The sequence below is a fragment of the Lichenostomus cassidix genome, chromosome 19, assembly GCF_008360975.1.
Source record: "Lichenostomus cassidix isolate B80296 chromosome 19, HeHo_3.0, whole genome shotgun sequence".
NCBI lineage: Eukaryota > Metazoa > Chordata > Aves > Passeriformes > Meliphagidae > Lichenostomus > Lichenostomus cassidix.
In genome coordinates this window covers 10374712-10394978 of record NC_139499.1, presented here as the reverse complement: position 1 = coordinate 10394978, position 20267 = coordinate 10374712, and the positions used below count along the sequence as shown (strand labels likewise).

General features: G+C 42.8%; 1 long non-coding RNA gene across 2 annotated transcripts; it reads left to right on the top strand.

Moving 5' to 3' along the window:
- Positions 1 to 58: 58 nt before the first annotated feature.
- LOC146429298 (uncharacterized) lies at positions 59 to 18832 on the top strand. Of its 2 annotated transcripts, none has more exons than XR_014855779.1 (3): positions 59 to 1019; positions 4688 to 4802; positions 17165 to 18832. It is a non-coding gene; the product is annotated as an uncharacterized LOC146429298 (long non-coding RNA). The 2 variants fall into 2 exon arrangements; XR_014855780.1 differs by lacking the exon at positions 17165 to 18832 and adding an exon at positions 14080 to 14142.
- The last annotated feature ends 1435 nt before the right edge of the window (positions 18833 to 20267 follow it).

Below are 20267 nucleotides of genomic sequence, written 5' to 3'. Positions count from 1 at the left end.
CTGCGCATGCGCGGCCGGGGGCGGGGACGACCGCCCGCCGCCATCTTGGGCGGCCGAGGCGCGGGGCGCGTGTCCCGGCGTGCCGCGCGCGCCTCCCGGCGTGCATTGCGCACCCGCCCGCTGAGGGGAGGCTCGGCGGCCCGGGAGAACCGGGAGCAGCGGGCAGCACCGGGAACGCGCCGGAGTGCACCGGGAACACCGGGCACGGGCCAGGGAGACCCGGCACACCGGGGAAGCACCGGGCACAGTGGCACCGGGCACGCCGGGTGTCACCGAGTACTGGGAAGGCGAGGCACAGCCGGTATACCCACACTGACCCCGGCCTCCCGCAGGCATCGGGCGCTGTATTGCCTCTGCGTGTCCCTTCCCAGGAATCCCTTCCCGGGACAGCGTTGTTTTAGTGAATGACCTTGTCCCGCAGGTGTGGAGTCACTAGAGTTGAGAGAAACGTCCATGTCCTTTGTGTCCATCACCTCCGTGTGAGGGGAGCTCTGCTTTGCATCTCCAGAGTACCTTTACAGGGTTAGTATGGAGAGAGTCACACTTTACACTGGGAACTGATCTACAAACCCCATTCAGTTACATCTTACAATGTCCTCGGTTTTACATCTCAAAATGGTAGTCCCTGATGGTAAACTGAGGCACACACCACTGCTGCTTTAGCCAGCGTGCTCACAAGAGGTGACACTGGAGAGTCCTGGTGCTGCCTCTCTCAGCTCCTGTGTGACCAACCCAGCCAAGCAGCTCTGTCCAGCAGAGTTCTGTCAATTTGTTGTTTAGAATCCCTGTAATCTCCAGGGGTTCCAGTGTCAAGGACAGCAGTACTAGCCCAGGGGCTCTGCACAGCCCACCGTTCTGGGGCAGAAGCCCCAGGCAGGGAACCTGCTGCTGGCCGGGAATCTCAGAGCCTTGCAGCCCCAGGGACAGTGACCACAGCCACCTCCAGTGCTGGCAGCACAGCAGCAATGCAGCGAGAGCAAGGCCATGCAGCTGTCTGAAGTGCTGACCCGAGGGAAGAGGTAATTCCACATGGAAAATTAGATAGCAAAACCTGGAAGAAACTTCAAGGGACTCTGAAAATTTCATAATCAAAAGCTGTACACTCTTATCTGTTCCTCTGCGAGTAGCAGTGGAGATTACTAATGTAACAGTTACATAATGAATCTCTGTGTTTTTACCCAGGGCACCTGAGGGTGCTGGTGTCAGCGTCACCTTTGCTGGGCCTTGGGCCCTCACTTGCTCTTGTTTATTTTATACAGCAATAGACATGAGAGGGCGGTGCAAACCCCATACACCACACAGGCACTTGTCAGGGTTATTTCATAGGCACATCAACATGAGAACCACAGGTGACTGAAATTTAGGGGAAGACTTTCAAATGGTTGCCCAAGTTACCTTGGGTTTACTTCCATTTGCTTGGAAAGCAGAGAAAACTGCTTTGACAGCCTCAAAATTCTATTATATCAAGTATTTTAGGGTACATATTCCAGTGATAATTAGCACCTACCCAAAAAATTAAATCTGATTCACAGGGATTAATAAATTTCCAAACTTTTTTAGGACACTGGCAGGTTATCCTCCTTTTACAGCTGGCCTTCTTTGTAATATCATTGCTCGATACTAGGATGGAAAAGAAGTCCCAGCTGCCAGCACGGCTGAACCGTGAGGAGTCTCAGAGCCCATTTTTCTTGATCATTTCCTTGCTTGCCACCATGTACCTCAATAATAGGAACACAGACCCTGCACCTCAGCGGGGATGGGCAGATCCAAATTGCACAGCTCCTTCTGGTCCAAACTTCAGCTTTTTCTTCAGAATATTCCTAAAGGCAGGGTTTGCAGCTTGCACAGCTCTGCAGCAGCATGAGCCAGGCTTCTCCAGGGGAGTTTTTGCCATCTGGGGTGGCACACACAGCAATAGCTACTACAGCCGAGATTATGATTCCAAACGTTCCGTCAGCCCTTGCCACACGCTTCCTGCTAAACACGGAAACTGGATTCATTGATAATTCATATGTTGCCTCTGAATGAAAGTTGTCATTAATATTCTACGCGTGTACATATTTGTGTAGCAAAGCACCTGCAGTGACTGTACCACTGCAACCAACTCATGTACACGTTTCACGTCTGTTGTGGTGCCTGACCTACAAAAGGCATGAGCTGTTACAGCCACTGAGCTCTGGAAGAGAAAGAGTTGCACAAAAATGCCTCCACAGATTTGAACTGAAAGATCAGTGCAGTTTTGGGTCGGGACTGAATTCCAGTGACACAAATACTGTCATTACAAGGTGCCTAAGCACATACCAAAGGAAAATTAACTTCTAGCTGTGTCTCACAATTCAATTTAATGAGTCAATGGGCATGTCTACCTGTGTCATTAACCCTGTCACTAGGATAAATCACAAGAAATGAGCATTTTTTCGTCTTTTTGTTCACTGGTGAATAGTAACTTCTCTGTGGCTCAAGCAAGACTCTAGAACTAACTACAAATTTTCCGCTTTATTATTTTTATAGGTGCAAAAGTTTTAGAAATCCCACTCCCAGTACTCATGTGGCCTTTCCTCTGCATTATAAACAGATGGAAGAGGGCAGTCTTTGTCCCCCTCTCCACCTGGCATTCTCAATAGCATTAAAAAGAAGAGAAACAAATCCTGTCTCTGAGGTATCTGTGTTGGGGACCTTGGCCTTGAGCAAAGTCTTCCCGCATTGCAGTAGAATTCTTCACTGAAATTAGTCCCTTTTCTAATTTAGTATGAAGGAAATGAAAATTGAATTTTCAGCAAGTGTTCCTGTTTTACCGTGAAAAGTTCCCATGCCTGTTTTTGTACCATTCTGCTTCTCACGTGAACTGCTTATCACACAGAGCTTATAAAAAGTTTATGCTACTGTCGATGACAGTGTGTTTCTATATCTTGATTCAATAGTCTTTGATAATCCAATACTATTCCAATGGATATTGCTTTCACATGGTTCCTTCTTTAAACTTGCATGTTAGTTCAGTGTCTGCTTTTCCTAGAGCCAAAGGATGAAAGTCCAGGTACAAGTAGCCTTTCAGCCACCTATCAGTTCACATACCAGTGTTTTCACTGGTGTCCACTGCCAGGCCCTTATCTAAACTTGAGTGCTCACCCTGGAGCTTTAAAACTTTAAATTTTTTATTCAATAGTTTCAGCAAATTATTCTGTATGTCTTCAGAATGTTTTTCTGAGTTACAGTGAAGGCCAGTAACATGCACATTCCAGTTAAAAGGATGATGAAGATAATAAAGCATCCACCTTTTAACCTAATTGGGGCATGCACTTTTGCCTGCAAAAGCTGCACACATTTCTCATGCTAATGCTGCAGCTGAACAGGCAGATTAGGTTATCATAGGCTTCTGTAGCTAACCAGGATAATTTGTGCATAAGTACCTGATTTGCATAGAAAACTGCTGCAAAGACCTGTGCAGGTATTTGGGATTGAATGCATTGCTCCTGGCTCTCCCAGATGTGCTGCACAGCTCCAGTTCAGCTGCAATTCAGCAGTTTGATGGACTCCAGCACAAGCTTTGTCATACCTCTGCATCCCTTATCCACTCAAACTTGTAACCTGTAGGAGTCACACTTCAGGTGAAACAAAAGGACCTACCATTGTTAGATAGAGGCAGTGATGTAAGGCTCCCAAATTTGTATTGAAGTAAAACAAGTGGATATAACCTAAGAGTTGGGGAAAACAGGCCAAAGCAAATGACTGTGAGGCAGGAGTATTGAAAGAGGGGAGCACAAACAAACATTGGTGTATTCTTAATCCACTGTTATCCCAGATTTGGATTAAACTCGTTTCTGAAGGGGTTTCTAGGACCCTTTTTGCATTGAGGCATTTACCCTTTGTCACAACATTTCTCCTTCTAATGGGTTTACATTTTGAAAGGGATAAGATAGACTATTTTACCCTGTGTATCACTGACAGTGCTGTTGAGTCAAAAGTACCATTAAAAACAATGGTACTTTTGGTGTTGCTTTTTTAATTCTTCAAATTCCATTGCTAATTATAGTAATGTGTAATCATGTATGTTGTTACTGCTGACACTATCCACCCGCCTTCTAAATTCCTTTCACTATACTCCTTTTCAGTTGCAATAATAAAGCACTGCCAGCAATGCTAAGTGACATTGTTTGCATTTTATAGAATCATCATAGGCTATAGAGAGTATATATATTTTTTTATATAGTCTTCTTCAAAGGGTGTTTTTATTGCACTCGGCCTAATGTTAAAATATGTTCTTGTGTTTTTCTCTGTGCTTTATAATTTTATTTTTTATATATAACACACAGAAATCTGGAATTTGCTTTGTTCTTGCCTCTGAGTCATTTCAGCCATAGGTATTGCTTGGTTATTGCAGAGTCACCAGAAACTCTGTAAAGTTCTGCTTTTACAGCACAAATCTGTTGTCTGGGATGCTGTAAAACATCAGGGAAGTGTGGCTTCTTCCCCACAGGTGCTGCAGCATTCCAAACACAGCTTTATGGGACAAATGATCTTTATTTAGTCAATCCATGAATATTGGAGAAAGATGTTATTCATTGTGTGATTCCTTTATAGATGTGGGAAATGGGAAAAGCCATCCAGGGATTGTAGCTGGGGCTGTACCAAAGGAATGGCTGTACTCATGTCCTGTTGTGATGGCACAGCCTCTGTCCGTGCTCTGCAGGTGCGGCGGGAGCAGAGCTGACTCGGCCCGAGGTGCTGCTTCTCCCACGGAATGGTGGACTTTACTGCTGACGTTATGTACACCCTGCACAGGACATTTGCAGCTACAGGATGAGGTATGCAGGGAACCTGATCACTACTTACTGGGAAGATGACTTTTAATCTCTCATGTCTTCTAAACAGCAATATAATCCTGAGCAGAAATACTTCCTCTGACAGCAAAATTAATGCTCTTTTCCTCACACAAAATGTGTTTCGCTGACAAACTGCTCCAGCTTTGATAAACTAACAGTATATTCCCCCATTAAAAACAGCAACATTTTACAACAAACAGAGCTGTTCAGAAACGTAAATGCCATACCAATGCTTTATTTTTTACATTTTAGAATGTTTGTTATTACCATGGAAAATGGAAGTTCTCTATTAGATTAGAAACTATTGTTTCTCAGCAATATCAGGAATATTATTGGTCTAACTAAGAGGCTGAGAAGTTGAAATAAATGTGTGCTGAGAGCCCCATCAACTTCTAAAATGCTGGTGCAGGTTTCTTTCCAATAGGATGGAATATTGCAGCTGCCCTACAAGCAGGAGGTGGTTGGCTCAAATGCTGTGTGATTCATGGCCATAAGAATGCACCACCACCAGCCCATGCATGGATACTCACACGCCCCGATCAAATTATATGTTTGACACATTCTTAAACTGAACCTTTCTGCAAGCAATTACACACGTTAGTGATGCTGTGATTCAGTGTGGTGCTGGCTGATGATGAAACACTGCAGGGCTGCTCCTCATGGCACATGGCATCAGGAAACAGGAATCTTAGCTTGCCTTTTTACCACTGGCTTCCCTCTGGAGAACAGCTATAATTAATATTATTTTATCTTAAATGGTTGTGAAGAAGGATAACTTAGAGACATCACATGTTGCAATAGGTATTTTCTAGTAAATGTACTGAAAATTGTAAATGAAAGAAAGAATCTGAGATTTAAAACTTTTGTCAGACGGTGAAGATGCAGACACAGCATGGGACAGAGCTTTTTGTGGCTCTTGGGGGGCTGCAGCCACTGCCCAGGGAAGCTTTGGGAGCTGTAGAGGACAGAGGCAGTGAAAGGGTCTGTTCAGTGGTATATGAAATGAACACTGCTGCAGTCAATCCCTTCTGGGTGCAACTGTAAGTCCGAAGAGGGAGGGGAAAGGAAGGAAGAAGGAATATCTGTCCATTTTTGGAAAAGTTACAAATTCTTAACACTGATACACTGTGATGTCCTGTGCTTTGTCCTCTCAGGAACTCTTCTTCTTTGGGGCAAATAATTTCATGTCTCCTGAATACTTCTTAGAACATTTCCAATGCCAGCATTATTCATTCATGTTTATGAAGTCTGTTTATATTCGTACTTCAGTAAATGTCACCATAAAAACAATATTATCAACTATTGGAAAAAAATCTTTTCTCAAACCAGTGGTAAAGCTCTTGGTGACTGTGATGGAATTAATCATCCAACCAGTCTGCAATGTTTATAGAAAACAGTAGATGTGCCTCCACACTCTGTTGGCTGAAAAGCTCTCTCAGACACTTGGTGTACTTCTGTTATTTGTTCTAAGCATCATTTAGTGCCCTCAGTGCCCTCAATTTCTAATTATATATATATAATTAGAAAAAGGTACATTTTAGGATGTGACTTTTTGGCCAGGTTGAAAAATGCACTTAATTAAAATTGCTTCAGAAAGAATCAGTTGTCCCTGACTCTCCACTGGATTTTCTGTATTCATTCCAAACAGGAAATTCTAAACAAATTTCATTAAACTAATGTGTATTACCTAAAAAATTGATAAAAGACTGAATTCTGTCATTTTAAGAGCTCTGTATGAAAAAGGAAGGAGAACTTTTCCTCAAGGTAAAAAATCAGCATCCAACCGTGACATAAGAGTTTGCAGGCAAGACTTCCACTGGTGCCAGTTATAGCTGCACTGAAAGGATATTCTAGTTATGTAATAGAATGTTTTAGTGAATAGTTTCATAGTTCAATAAATTTTCTGTAACTGGGAGAGACACGGGGCAGAGTGGGTTCAGAAGATGACAGGACATGATTTTCACAGTGTTTACCCTTTATTTTACACCAGTACTCCCTCTGACTTACCCAGGAATGATCCACAGCTCTAACTAGGAACACCATGTCAGACTTGAATTATAAAAATTACAGTTGTGAGGTTCAGTTTGTTCTCATTTTAACCATAGTGATATCCTTGGTTAGTAATGGTGTTAATAAATAATGACAATCCTTATTTGGAATTGAGAAGGATTTCTAATGGAGAATGATATACTAATTCTTAAAAACATAGGAATGAACTCCTCTTTGCTTCATTTACAGAGTCCCAGTAGATTTCCATTTGGCCTGGAGAGTTTTCTCTGTCCCCATTTTCAGGCTTCATTGCGTTATCTGTATTCACTGCTTTATCTCCTATGGCATCTTCATTATTAAGCAGGGTCTGAGAAGGAGAGATTGGATTAGAACAGTTTTGTCATCTTATGGCACAAGACAATACAAAGTATCTCGTAACATTTTTGACATACTGATAAAGCAGATTTTTTGATATGAACTCTGTCTAACACATCTGATCTGTACAGTCTTCCGACACATTTGTATTTGCAGAGCTACTCTGTGATTTTTCAAAAACCAACCAACCAACCAACCAACCAACTTGCCTCCCTTAAGGACTTGTGGAGGGGGATGTAACACATCCACACTTGTGGAGGGAGATGTAATTCTCCTACCCCAACCTTGTCCATCTGCTGATGCTCAGGAGACCTTCACCTTTTATTTTCATGTGAGTGGAGCTGGGCTCCGTATGCCAGCAGAGCTTTCAGAAGCATTCTTTGAAGGCAGAAATATACCTGTAGGCAATTCCAGCAACACAGTTTTATTTTCATTTTCTTGACAGATAAAGACCAAACACTGAAAACGCTTATCATTGCATTTTAATAACCAAGAAATCAAGTAAATTTCAAATATCTAAGAATTCTCTGGGGAAAATAAACCAAAAAACATTCTGAGAGATCAGCCTTCAGAGTGTGTAAGCTGCCAGGTTTTGAGTTCACCATTAGGTACTTTGTACAAACCACCTGTTTTAATTCAGGGTGGTTTTCCCGCAAGGGAATCTTTCCATGCTCCAAGTTAATTACGTTTCTCTCTTCTCAAGTTTCTTTACTACCTAGAATTTTAAGCTAATGTAGTCTATTTTAGGTTTTTTTAAATGCTCAGTTCTATGATATCTATATAGTCATCTAAAAAAAGATTATTCAAATCTGAATACAGGGAAGTAGAGGACAGCTAGGGATCATCCTAGTTCTCACAGAACATAGTGTCTTTGGGCTGGCTAAAATAGTTGTCCTGAAGTAGCATTATGCTGTGCAGAATGTGTACATTTTAATGAGGTGAGTTAATCCCTATGTTGTAGGAACAGACTTTGATGGTATTATCTGTCATTACTGACAATACTGTATGAATTAGAGTGCACAGAGCTGTTCTGGGGCTGCCAGACCAGATACAGAAAAGCAGTGTTTTACAGGGCACTAAAATTGAGTTGCTTACAGGCATTTGGTTCCAGTTGGGGTCAATGTCAGCAGGGACAGCTGTAACAGAGAGAGAGCACATGCTTGCTTAAGATAATTCCAGATGCTGAGGTTTTGCAATAAATCCCTTGCCCCACAATTTCCATCATCCTTGTCCCCACCTGGAAGTCCTCAAAGCCTGTTAGCAAACAGCAACAAGTGTTCTACTGACACCCAAGATGGGGAAAATAAAACACCTGCAGTGCTAAATGTCACGCTTGGAAAAGGCAATTGTACATGTTCAGCAGCCCATTAACCACTGAAGATTAAAAACTGTTGTGGGTCCTTGCTGGGGGGATGCATCACCCGTCAGAAAAATGGAAAGCACTGAGCTCAGAGAGAGTAGAGCCTGTTGAACACTCTGACAGGAGCCTGTGCCAGTGAGCTGTTACCTAATAACTTGGTAATTCAAGCTCTGATACGAAGTCAGGGAGCACAAGGGAGCCTCTTGTAGCCTGTCATTTAGAGACCTGAAACTGAAAATCAACTAAAATGACTGAATTTTTTCTTCTTTTAATATTAGCAGTCCAGTGTTTATGAGAGCTCTGAGACATAAGGGGGAGCAAAAGTGGAGTTTACATGGTTGTAAAGCCAAAATTGAGAAGTGGGGTCAAATAATAAGCAAGCAGGAACATTTCTAGTGTCAGCCTTGAGCTGTGAGGGCTCTGTAGACCAGCAGTGGCGAGCCACTGTTGCCAGGAGCAGGTATCAACACTACAGTGAAGGTGCTGGAAATGCAGCTGGAAATGCAGGTGCACTAAGCTCCAGGGGCATGGCAATGCCTTTTGCCCCCCATGTCCCAAGGGAGCATTGGAGTGACCTGAGAGACAAGTGGAGTGGTGACTACAGAAGGGAGTGATGCTGGTCTGCAGGAAGAGGCTTCTGGAGGGCAGGGAAGTTCCTTCAGTGGCTGGTGGTGGTTGTGGTTTGGTGAGTGTGTTCCTGACTCACCCATAAATTTTATGAAGGTTGTCAGTAGTTTGATTGGTAGAGGCTTACCAGGTAAAGGAGAGTAAAGGCTACTCAGGGGTAGTCAGAAATGGTGCTTATGCTGGTAGGGGCTCCCTTAAAAGCAGTAGGAGTTTCCTGCATGGATGCAGGAAAATAAGTTGTCCGTCTGAAAAAAGGTTAAAAATAATGTGAAGACAGCAACTTGATTAGTTTAACATTCCTTCCTGCCTTAATATCTAAAATGCTTTCTTCCACCCTCTATAAGCTTATGGAAAGCCCTCGCTGAAGTCACCTGGAGCAGATCCTTCAAGGTGCAAATGAATCTTTGGTTCAAAAAAGGAAGTAACATCAATAAGCACAGCTTACTGTGATCGCAGTGATCGCATTTCTGTGCAATGATTTGATTAGCAAAGTACATTCTTTTCAGATAATTCGTAATGGACGTAAGAGCTTGACATTAGCTACTTACTGTATCCAGCTTAAAACCACTTTGGAACCTCCTTATGGCACGTTGGAAATGGAGTAGAAAATTTAAGGACTTGTAGTTAGACTTTTAATATCTTGTAGTAAAATTAATTTTCATAGAAGAACTTGAGTTGTTTCACTGGGTGACAGAGACATCACTCTAGATCTGTGTTGATTTATTTTTGTGCACTTCATTCTTCATGTTCTATTGCCTTGCTTCTTGTGGAGTAATTTACATATATGCAAAATGAATGTAAAAAAATAAAATCAAAATTGTGGCCTTTCTCACTATAATTTTGCAAGTGCTAATAATAGAACAGCGTGCAAGGCAAGTGGAGAATCTTGCCTTCAGGCATGAGTCTGATTTCACAGCATTTTTGTCCAGTTTATTGTTTTGGTGTTATTCTTAATTCATCAGTATTTCACTAATTAGAAAAATACTCAACAAACTGAACCATTCAAAAAATTGTTGTGCAGCTCCACAGCTAATATACATTTTAATCTGGAGTGTTGAGAGTGATGGTGAGAAGCAAGACAGGATGGAGTGGGGGTAGGGAACTTGGAATAATTTAAAGAAATAGGAGAGAGGGCAAGTACCTCATTTTATTCCCATTTATCAATTAAGGCAGGATTCTGTCTTTATCCATCATGGCAGACAGAGGGAAGGAAAGAGAGAAGGGACTCACGAGTTGGATGTTTGGCTGTGAGCATACCAGTTGTGATGGGAGAGGTGAACACAGCAAAAGAGAGAAGTTGCTGTTGGTATTCACAATCAAAGAATGTCTGAGCAGGGCAGTGATCAGCTCGGCAGAGTCTGTAGCCCCCATATTAGCCAGGTGGCCACTTCCCCACTTAGTCTGCCAAGTGAGTTGATCATGAGCTCGGAGCCAGACAGAGTGCCAGGTGGCCAGATCCATCATTCTGCATCCAATTAACAATGACACTGGTTTGGAGCCAAGTGAGAAGGCAGCTCTGCAATGGGGAGAGAGACCATCAATGCACCACCAGTCCAGTCCCTATGGTGGGTCCAGCTGCTTTCCAGTTCTCTAGAAAGCTTGGGCTTTTTGAGACTTTGCTTTGAGTTGTTTTGGTTGTTTGGTTCTGGGGTGGTTTTTAAGCAGTAAAACTGTCTAAATCTTTTGGGTGTCTCCAGTGTTGTTCTTTCCCAGCACTTTCTCCATGGTTCAGAGCAGAGCTGTGCTGCACTGTGAGCAGTCAATCTGTCCACACAAGAAAGGAGTTACCCGGGTCATTTAACTTCCAAACTGCATTGGAGTACTGATCCAATTTAGGGAATGTTAGTCCGTGTCTGGTACTGGGATCATGGCACAGGTGGATCACGCCTGATTATACCTGAATTACTTGGCAAGAAATAACCCTCCACTTAGTTCTCATCAAGAATTTTAGATAGAAGGGCAGTTTTCAAATTCTGTTTTTCACACTCATTCAACATTCAGTAACGGTAATTGCCGTTTAAAGGCTTTTTCACTTCAATGAGTTATGCAAGATGCTCTTCATTATCTACACATTATTTAATAGGTATGCTTTTCCCACTCTTTACATATGTCACAAATTTTCCATAGGTTTAAATGGAAGTATAAAATTCAAAGTTTATTATGATTGTGTGGGTATAATAATGGATTTTCTGAGAAAGAAAATCAGGATTTGGGAGATGGAACGGCCCAGTGAGGTTGTTGTTCAAATGATCCTGTTTGTTGAGACAGTCATTGTCCACACTGGTGGCTTTCTGGAGGCAGTGCATGTGGTTTCTTCTCAAGCCCTACTGGTCTGCTGTAGGAGTGAAACCAAAAATGTTTGAAGTCTTTTCGACTCTCTAGAAACAAGGTTGTGACATGTAAGTAGAGAAAATTTGTCAGTTTTATTCGTATGTTGAGAATAAATAGAGGTCTTCCATTTTTATCATCTTGCATAAGTACTAAGGTATTAAAAAAATAAAGGAAAGGAGAGTATTTTAAAATTTCTCTCTCTTTAAGCCTTTCATAGGATGAAAATAGCATTACACCTCTAGGCTGGCAGTTAGGGCAAGATAAACATTCCAGAATCAGGCAAATGGACTGGCTGAAAGTGAGATAATAGTTTATAGGAATGGAGCTATTTATAGCCTGCAGAATACAGTGGTTTGGTGACAGCCCCATGACTCACGGTCAGCACTGGGAAGGTGCTCTCAGGGGAGAGAGAGGCCTGGCCAGCATCTCCGAGCTGTCACTGCAGTTACACTCGTGACAAACTGACAGAACAACTGTCAGGGGCTTGTGATTCCACCTGGACAGCTACAAATAATGACATTTAAAACTCATTTTCACTGGCTGGGTATCAGATTGGTCACATCTCACTGATTCGTTATATATGAGTACAAAGATATGCATATTATTAAGGATATGCAATTAGCTATGTCAAGCAGAGGGTTTGAGTCTCCCTTGGCAGATGGAAAACAACATACCAGTGCACATTTTAAGTTCTCAAATACTCTATTTGTTAAATCATGTAATATTTCTCTGTGTTAGATTTCTCAGTGATGAGACAGGAAGAGTAGTTTTGATCCGTAACTCCTTAAAGTCAATGAAATATCCCAGCATTTTTGGATAAAGGGGACAGTAACTGATGTACTGTGATCCTGAGTTGGCTCGGTGGCCCTGTGACCTTGTGTTAGCCTCTCTCACCAGTTTCCATGGCAAAACGGAGCTAACAGTGCTTAATTATCCACTTTATCTACCAAATAGGGTTAAGGCTGGGGACGTTACGACCATTTAATTACTCTTTGTAATGAGCTCTGAAGAGAAGTGACTAAGAGCCGGTGGTGGTGGAGTAAATCTCACAGCTGCTGGATAAACCGTGTGGGTAGGGCGGGAGGCCCGGGGCTGCAGCAGATGCCGATGCTGCACAGCTCCGCGGTCCCAGCGCCGCACGGAGCTCCGCGGGGCAGATCGCACACGGAGCGGGGCTGCCGGGCGGATCCCAGCGCTGCCTCCCACGGAAGGCTGCAGTCTGGCGATCGCCGAGTGTGATGCCGAGAGCCTTGCATCATCCGCTCTCCTCCCCCTCTCTCCGCCACAGCTGCGATAGTCACAATTACGCTGGGAGGAGCGTGTCTGTGGTATTTCTGCCCGTTGGATCCCTCGCAGACCATCCCAGGGAGGTGGGGTTTGTGCCGTGCTTACGTGTCTGTATTTTAAATCAGGCTGTGCCTGTGTAGCTGCTGTGCAGCCGGCGTGCCCCTCTGTGCCCTCTCTGCACACACAGGGCTGCAGCGGCCAGAACTACTTGTGGCTGGCCAAGTGCCCGCAGCCTCCCCAGCGATCCGACCGCCGACACCCCTGCCTCTGCCCCCTCCCTGCTCACCGCCCTTCGGCCCGCACGGGAGGAGGGAGAGCTTCTCCGGGGAACTTGAGAGACACAGAAAAGGCTTTATTTAGTAGGCCAAGATTTTGGTTATCAGTGGCAGGACAGGTGCCCAGTAGCGGACATGGCAATCCTCGAGTGACCCTGCTGGCCGCTGTCACCTGCCTACAGAGAAGCCCCACGGTGCACACAGCTCTGCCTTCACTGCAATCTGCTCACAACTGCACCAGCAACCCAAGGATGTCTGTAATCTCTGGCCAGTACACAATGAACGTGCTGAGCCATTTCAGTCCCTGAAATTGATTTATTTTGAAAAACAACAAGTTTTTGATTGGTGACTAGGTTCAGAAATGCTTCATTACCTTCATTAAGAAATTATGACTTTGTGCCTCTTTCTTATATTCTAACATGAATGCTTTTAGAATAACTCTTATCATTTTGGACCAGCAGAAGGGTGTTTTCACATTACTTCCTAAGGGCAGGAGTTAATGTAGTCATATTGATGAAGGCAGTGCCCAATCAGAGAGAAAAGAGAGAAATGAATGGTCAGCTTTAAGTATTTCAAACCCAAAAGTTCCAGATAAGGCCTTCCCCAGATAATGTTCTTCCATTTTAATTAATTCTTCAATCTCTATTGATGTTTTTTACCAGCATCATCAGGCAGTATTTACATTTGTTTCTTTTTATATCACAATGTTGGAGAGCAACACGTGAAAGAAGAAAACCCAAATGAGTTCAAAGATACTATAATTCTCTAATTAATGTAATTTGGGGCTGGTTTATCAATGACCTCACATTCTCAGATGCCAGTTGAAAACCTGCTGAAGGACCAGACAATTGGAATCACCGTTTATAATTGAGCTGTGTCAGCTGCCATCCCAGGGGTCATGGAATCCTGTTCGTAAATGTCTGTGACACTGCAGGGTTTTGTGGGGATTTTTACCACAAGAGAGAGTCTTCTTCGGATTCAAAGAATTTCTCTCTCCTGGCCCTCTCTTCTCCAGGGATCCCAAATCATGCTGTGGGCAGGAGCCTGGATAGGCAATAGGGAGGATTTTGCAAGAGGTAATAAAGGTAAAACTTTTGTTTTGATTGTGGGTAGCTTTCACTGCAGCACTGCTAAATTAATGCTAATTTCAGTGTACACTTGATGTAAGATTTGTGTATTTCTTATTTCAACGTTCCTTGCTTCAGTCCCTCTGTTGCCACCCTTGACAGCCACATACCCATTACCTGATGGACATGCCTGGCAGTGTGCTTGGAAAGGGCTGATGAAACACAGAGAGCCCCTGCCAGACACCATGAACAGTGTTGCCCCAAGGAAACAAAAATTGCCTGTCTGTTTTACACCCATGTGCTGTGCAGATTACGATATGGCTTTAGGTATTTGAATGCTTTAAGCCTGACTGTAAGATGTTTTTTTTACCCCCATAATAATGAAGTGGAACTAAATGCTCTGTTTTCCAATATGCCACAAGGCTGATTAAATAGGAGGCTGGGAAAGGGGGTGTAGAGTCAAAATTTAGCTTTGGGTATTCTTTTGTTTGTTATTGTTGAACAGTAGGTTGGAGCAGATTACAAAGCTTGAAATGAATATAAACAGTTTCCTGATTTAAAAAAGAAAGAAAAAAGCAGAAGAGTACTTAATTTAAACCTTGCCCTGAGGAGCTGGCAGCTCAAAGCCAACACGTGGACTTCTGTAGTGGCACTGCAAAGAGTAATTCTTCACCAAAAGGAAATTAAACTCATCTAGTTGGGCTTGCTTCAGCATTCTCCCAGCCCAACTGTCTGTGGAGCTGTTACCAACATACTTGTACTGGGAATTAGGAAGCTATTATTTGTAACAGCTCTTCTCCGCTGCAGAATGCCTTCTTGGCACCAAATGATTTCTGCAGCAGTCCTGGAATGGCAACAATCCTCCTAATTTTAATAGTTCTCATCATCTGGGAAATACCAATTTTTGGGGTCCTGGATTTACTTATAGCATTAAGGTTAGTTAATAATTTTACTAACAGTGATATCATTGTTATCTGTAAAACTTGCATGGGTGAGAAGCCTCACTGTCTGTACTGACAGCTGGGTAGAACAAGGCAGGAAGGGCCAGGTAGGGCATTAGGGCGAGTGAGGAGTGGAACAGCAGCATCCTCCTTCCCAGCTCCCACAGTGTGACCTCCAGACAAGCACTTCCCATTCATCCTAGCACTTGGTTTTCTTGAAGAAATCTGGCAAAGGATCAGGCAATGCATAATGGAAAGGCTGCTGCATGCTGCAAATGACAAACCCCACAGCGTTTGGCATTCATTTTTGTTGCATTTGGAGACGTGGCCTGGGTAATCCAGTATGTCTTTTATGTCTTATCTGGTATTTTTTGCAGCAGGCCTGTTTACTGAGCGTGTCACCTTTAGGCATTAGTGATGAACAACATCTGAAAATGGAACCTTGACAGGCTGCAGCTTAAGCAGTCCGAGGGCACAGCTCACACTCCCAGCTCCATGGCCAGCACTGCCCGCAGAGCCGTGCTGACCACCAAAGGCATCCACTAACTGTCCTTTGTTTAAGACAACACATATGAACTTATGGTAAATACAATGAAGCAATTTGGAAATATCAGTGGAAAATAATACACCTTTATTTATCCCTATTTTGTAATGTACAGGTCTGTGCAGCCATAAATAACAGATCAATGTGTTTGCTTCCTTCATGTTGCTCCTGAAAATTAGCAGGTACAAATTATCCCTGTCTCTGCCTAGTGCATTAAGAATTGTAGAGGGGTTTTGGATTTGCTAATAAATACCAAATTGTTTTATCTCTTGAGAATAGGACTAACCAAAAAAAGGCCCTGTGGATGATGTTTTTACTGCTGTCCCTTAGTGAATATCATCCAAAAGGGTTTCAGCACTATACTTTGCCATCTCTCCTAAGCAGAATACAAAATTACATATAAATATATATACACTTAAATCTACTTTTACAGCACTTTGGGGAAGATGGGGCTAACTCTGACCCAATTTTTCACTGAAGTGATTAGTGGTTCAGTGTGCCTCAAACTGAAATCCATTAAAAGGTGCTGCCTTGTTAAAGCTTCATCTCTGGTGATCAAGTTTCTTTGAGGAGTCTGCAGTTACTCACCCAAAAATAGACTCACTAACAGTCACTAAGTAATTTTTGAATATTTAGGTCACTTCTCATTTCTAGTTTTCAGCTTTGGAGACAGAACCTGGTACAGGTAGTTACTGATCTGAACTCTGCTGTTCCCACTTAAGTAAGGGGGAATTTCACCATGAACTTCAGTAGCCAGGACTTTTAGATCTGTTCAAGTTTAAATGTATGAAAATTTCAGCATTGCTGCCATCACAGTCCCGTGTTTCGGGATGGTGTATCACTTGCTTCCATTCAAATTCAATCTTTTTGGTTAGTTAGGAGTTCTTGTGACTGAAAAAGCCATGTCAATGTAAGTCCAGAAAGGTTTAGGGTATAACTTTTTTCTCTTCCGTTTCTGTGATTTCAGCCATACCTGGATTTGGGGATTTGCTGAGTTTCAACAATCCCATTATAACCAGAGCAATGCAATTTGTCTGTAGACAAGCTCTTAATGTAATTTACAGTGATTATACCTGTGTTAGAATTACAGTATTGGTTCAGAGCAATGTCATTATTTTAAATAATTATTTAAATAATTGTGTAACAAATCAGTCATCCTTTTTTGTAAAATTGCTTCAAATGACTTTTCTTCAAATACTTCTCTTCTGTGATACACTTGTATTACGAGGCCTCTTCTTGTTCTCGCTCAGTGACTGTCAGGTGCAGCCAGACGTGGCTCACAGCAGTGTCATGACAATATTGTGCACATTGGGCTTAGCAGAGGTGGAATCGACAGCGTGGAGCTGCTGCGAGGGGTTTGCAGCATGCTCAGGCTTTCCTGGAGCACAAGGAGCATTGAGCATAGAGTTGGGTTATTTATTATCATTATTGCTAATATTTCTGTTATTTTCTGGATTTTCCATGTTCATTTTACACTCCTTGCCTTCTCAAAGGATGGATTCTCCGTTACCTTGTACTTGTTCCCTCATGTTATGCTCGTTCTGGCAGGTTGTGCTCACACCCTGAAGTCACTTGGCCAGAGCATCTTTTTTGACCCTTTGGAGAAATGGATCTTGTGGATTTTAACCCTACAAAGAAGAACACGAGATTATCTTAACTTTTGGCACTTTGTTATTTAAAACTTGAAGATTTTAGGAGAAAAATAATAAAAGTTTCCCTTTCTCCTCTCCTAACTCAAGAGGGTATTGTGACAACTCCTGTTTCGGATGTTTTGTGTCACTGGGACTCGGGCAGTTTGATCAGAGGGAACCAGACTTGCAAAATAAGCTCTCAAGGTGTCTGTCTGTGCTGGAGGCAGCTGGCTCTGGAGCCCTTTGCCGGGCTGTCCATGTGAGGGAGACAGGGAGCCGGGCCAGGATGGGCTGTTCATCCCGGGAAACGCGGCCAGGGCTGGCCCGGGAGCGCCGGGCAGGAGCTGAGCTCTGCACACTGCTTCTGCCTGGGAATTACCGAATGGCTCAGGACATCAATGTTCTGCCAGGAGAGGAGTGGAATTGAGAACACACGAGTTGCTATCAGCTTCATAAATGAGTCACCAAAAGAGAGAAAAAAAGCCTTATTAAATCAGGCACTTCTTACACTGTTAACTTATCACGAGTGTGAGACCTGAGCAAATGCTTTCAGCATCTGAAGAGATGATCCTTCTGCAGTGTACTCGGTTTCATCATGATGATGTTTAAAGCCATCATTTCATGTCTTTAAACATTTTCTAATGCCAAACAAATGCCGTTTGCATTTATGTGCTCAGACTTACAGTGACATCCAGTGGCTGAGCAACCCAACCATGGGAACAATCGCTGTGGATGGAGCGGACAAGAGGATCAGTTATGATGACTTAGATCACATGGACTTTATAGTGAATATGTAATATGCCATCCTCAAGACTTGTGTGACAGCCAAACCCGTTCCACCTTCCCACTTGTTTTTTGGGAAGATGGCAGTGTAGCTGCAGTGTCTACAAGAAGGAATATTGTGAGTTCTTCTGTGGTGGTGGCCGCTTTGGGCACAAATTGACTCCTGGTTTAAAAACCTCCTTTTATCCCTGTGAACGATTCTCACTAAGTCCGTAACCACTTCGGGCATGAGCAAAGCTGATGGCTGTTCTGACAACTGCCTGGGCATTGGGGAACAAGCAGGGCAACAGCAGCGGCGCTGGTCTAAGATGTGGAAGATTGTTTCATGTGCTCCTGAGTCCTCCAAAGCCTTTAGAAGAAAAAAAAATCAGAAAAGGTGACTAGAACTGGTAGTGCAGTTTCATAAACAGGCCTGGAGTTTCTCTGTGTCCCTAAAGCATCTGATCAGGGCATGTGCATGCAGATCAGAATGTTTCTTTATTACTGAGATGTTATTTTTTACTGGCCTTGGTCCCAAAGGCAGCCCCTGGAGCCACCATGGTGCAGTTGGACCACTGCAGCCACAGGCATGTCACAGATGAAGGATTATCCATTGCTCTTTGAGATGTCTCCTGTACCCCTCCTGATGGCAAACTGCAGCCATCTTTCTCTCTTACTTCTCATTTTCCAGAGAGACATTTTTGTTTTGTTTGTGGTCTAACAGTTAGCAGAGATCTCAATGACATACAATTCATAGAGCTTTAGGATGGTAATTATGGCAGCAATGCCATGTTCTAGAAACAAACTCGGGTATTTCAGGGAAACCTTGCACAAACCAGGAACAGCTCCCAGAAGTCTTCTGACATTAAGCGTACAAATAGCTTGATAGAATAAATGGTTGCTTCCAGCATGAACAGAACTAATTTTAGACAGGAGTCCCTAATGTGCCTGTCAGTGCTTCCAAATGAATGATTAAAGATAAAAATAGATTTATCACGTTTTCACTTGCATGGGGCCTCAGATCTGTGAGCAATACGGAATCACCTGCTGCAAACACCCATGTGAGCCTGCCCTAATGTACTCTGAAATGATTCCACAGTGTCCATTGAGCACAGCTACTTTCATTGTCACAAGTGGAGACATTCCCATACTGGTTGCAATAACAAGAAGAACCTGATAAATTTGTTTAGAGTTTGCTGCTTCCTGGTTAATGTAAAAGTGCCGGTGGTATGAGGCCTGTTCTGTACTATACTTATTTTTCCTCTAAAAGCCTGCTAGTGAACTGCACACGTGATGAGAGATGTGCTTTGTAAGGCTGACCTGAATGTAGATGCTCTCTTTTTTCTTGGTTTTCCCCTCAAACCTTTGGTTTTATTTATTTGGTTTTGTTTATTTACTGGATAATTGAATTTGCATGACAGTATCCATTTAGCAAAATTTTTTCTTTTAAAATAATTCCACTTTCCTCTGTCTTGTGGCCTAATTTCTAACAAATATACCAGAAATATATGTTAAAATATTCATAGTGCCAGTAATACAGAAATATTGCCACAATATCACTGGATGCCTTAAACATATATACTTGTAAATACTCTCCATGTCACAGGAGTAGAGTGTGGCTGTGGCAGCTCCTCCCCGAGCATCCACAAGCATTGGCAAAGCATCCTTCCCAAAATACCTGATGAGAAGACACCTCCATCACACCCGCTCAAAGGCCAAAGGATTTCCCTCTTTTTATAGGCACATTATTTATCAAAAGAAATCAACAGATCTTGTAGTTAAGTGCTTAATTAGCAAGTAAAGAGTAAAGCCAGAAAGAATGAGTTCATTATTTGTCATGGATACAGAGTACATTTGCCTTTACTATGTAGAGTAATACATTTATAGTAAGACTTTATTCTTTCAAGGTTCACGGGTCAAGATTAATCAGTTGTGACCTTGGCACACAGCTCTTCTCTTCATGAAGTAAAAGCTGAGCAAGGGAATCTGAAACAAGGATCCATACGTTTATATAGAGCTGAGTCTGATTGAATGGTTGAAATGTAATTGAACATCAAAAATAACATTCCTTTGCAGAGGGAGAATTAAAGACCTTTGGAAAAAGAGAGGTGAAATACCAGTAATTTTTTAGGGAAGCGACATTATGAATTAATCTCTAATATGGCTGAACTTGATGGTTATAGTTCCTTCCCTACTATAATCCTTTCTCCAGAGCAGTTCTTCCTGCTTAAAATATTCCGAGAGAAAGATACAAACAT